This window comes from Pinus tabuliformis, chromosome 1_1, assembly GCF_031772625.1.
Source record: "Pinus tabuliformis cultivar Carrire ecotype Pingquan chromosome 1_1, CPIR1, whole genome shotgun sequence".
Taxonomy (NCBI): Eukaryota; Viridiplantae; Streptophyta; class Pinopsida; order Pinales; family Pinaceae; genus Pinus; species Pinus tabuliformis.
This window is the reverse complement of record NC_142297.1, coordinates 758,007,704-758,010,533: the sequence shown is the minus strand read 5'-3', so window position 1 is coordinate 758,010,533 and position 2,830 is coordinate 758,007,704.

The following is a 2,830-nucleotide window of genomic DNA, read 5'->3' as shown; positions in this document are numbered from 1 at the left end:
TCTTTAAACTTTGTCTCTTTTATAATTAATAACTTTATGTCCAAAGATATCAAATTTATCTAAATAACCATAAGACAAATTAGGGTACCGTGAATTGGATTTTTTTTTTAGTTTGGGTAGGTTGTTGGTACCTTGTTGATTGATTCATTCTCCTGTGGTGTAATTTCTTTGGGACAATAGACAAATTATTCCAATGTTGGGTGACTTTCTAGTTTTAATTTAGTATTCCCTTATTGAGTTTTCCTTAGAGAACATTCTCATAACTCAAATATTCTTCAAATCCTATAGATCTAAAGCTCATCTTTCTCATACAAGACTCCTTTGATATGGAATATCAAAGGCCTATCCTTTTCTTGGAGATCTTTGACTATTTATAATCTGATCTAACTATCTTGTTCCTTCTAAAAATTTTCTATCCAGACCCTTCATGGTCTCCAATCTCTCAAGATCTTTTCTCAAGGAGACAATTTCTGCCTCTAGACTCTAAAATTTTCTTCCCATTCATGAATGAATTAATTAAGAACTTCTTCCTTTCATTTTTCTTCTCTGAACCTAAATTTCAAGGGAAAATCTCTTCTTTACATGTTTGTAGGATCATCTCCATTTTTGTTTGATCAACTCCTTATAAGTGTCTATTATCTTATTATTTCTTTTCACATGTTTTTCATTTTTCTTCTAATTTAAGGAATAAACTCTCTCTACTTCTAATTTCTTCTTAAAGCTTTCATTTTTGATAAAAAAACTCCTCATTTTCTAAGTTATACGTACCTAATTTAACTTGCAGTAGTTGTTCTTTTAGTCGCTTGTTCTTTCTTTTGGCCTCTCTTTAACTTATAAAGAGAACTAATGAGCTCCCCTTTAAGGTCCACTACTCCTTATTATTCTTTAGAATTTGTAACATTTTTTTCTTGGATTCAACTTTAAGTTCCATAAGTAAACAATCATTTGACTCTCGCTCTAAAGAGCTTTCGTTATCAAATTCTTGTGAAGAGCTATCTTCTTTGGAGTAGAGCCCCTTCTTCTTGAGCTACTTTTTCTTTTGATTTCTTTGAGTTTAGCCTTTGAACTTGTGATAATTTTCCATTTCTGACATTTCTCTATGAGGGAAATTGGATGAAAAATGTCTAACTCTTCGATAGTCAAAGAATTTGACAGGAAACTTCCCTTTATACTTTCCTCAACCACATTTTAGTATCCTTATGAAGTGAGCTAGCTCTTGATAAGATTCATAGTTGGAACAATATTGATTATGTTTGTGCTATTTTTCCTTCTTAGACACCTTGAGAGATTCCTACTTTGGTTTAGTCTTCTCTTTTCCTACTCTCATCTCATAAGGTATGAAAGCAGGAATTAGCTGGTCCATTATGTGGATTTTTAGCTCAGACATCTCTTCAATGCATGATATTTTATCATTAAATATCATAGGAAGAGATATTTAGATCTTTTAAAAAAGTATATATTCTTTGATAGATTCACCAAGTCCCTTGATTATATTGGTTAGTTCATTAACTCTGATAAAATACTCTATTATTCTTTCCACTACACTCATTCTTAAGCCTTAAAGCCTCATCCTTATGGTTTGAAGTTTAGCCTGCTTGACTTTCTCATCTCCTTCATGACTGTGATTGAGCTTGACCCATACTTCCTTAGCAAACTTGCATTTCATAAACTTTATAATTTCATATTTGCTAAGGCCAAAAGAGTGGCATTCTTCGCCTTTGAATTATCTCCATATGCCTTTTGATCATCTAGATCAGTTTGATGGACTGTAGGGACAACATAATTTACCAACACAAAATTTCAAGCATCTACCCCTAGGGACATAATATAAGATTCCATCCTAACTTTCCAAAAGGCACAGTTTGTCCCATCGATGACTGGTATATTTCTTGAGTAAGCATCCTCAGTCTCTTGTGTAGACATAATTCCTCATGGAACTACCTTACAATGGTTAAAATATTACTAAAGGAACCTAGCTCTGATGCTAATTATTCAAATAATGAATTACTAGGGGGGTGAATCAGTAACTAGTGATATTTTAAAACTTTAAGCTCAATTTTAGACTCTCCTTAACTCTTGTCTATTATGTATGTGAGAATTATAAATAAAATGTACATATAATAATGTAAACCATTCGACTGATCACACAGTCCATCAACTTCAACAGTAGACACATATTGACACCAGTAATTTTACATGGAAACCCAAAGGGAGAAAACCACCAATCAATTTGTTATTATGATGTCATTTAAGAAACTACTTGAATACATTGAGTTGTTTGTGACAACCCACTTAGAGAAGGTCCTAACCCCCTTCAAAGTAGCAAGCCACTTCATTCCAAGAGGCAAGCAACTTCATTCTTGTCATATAATTTTCAACAAGAATAAAAAGTTATATAAAAATGTTCAGTAATATAAACCTGATCAGCTGCTACACACAACACTTTGTTGCACATTGCTAGGTGGGGGTTGAGTGTAAGTGTGTGAGCTAAAGGTTGAATGGTTCTGATAGTTAATAACTATACAAAGTAGATTATGGTCAAGTCTAGATTTGGTTGAGCAGTAAAGAGTGTAGTGCCAATAAGAATTATAGAGCAGAACGAAAGTGTTGTCTGTAGCAATTTCTCAAGTTCATATTAATGAGATTTTGTATCGGCCTCCATTTTCAGTTTGAAAGTTGTATGAAAATCAAAACAATGGCTAGAGAAGGTAGTGGACTACATCCATAAGAGGTTGGTGCCTCTTGAAAGGTACTGGATTTATATTTTGAAGGGAGTTGGGTCCTCCTGTGAGTGGGTGCTCACAAACAACTTGATTTATTTAAGAAAGTG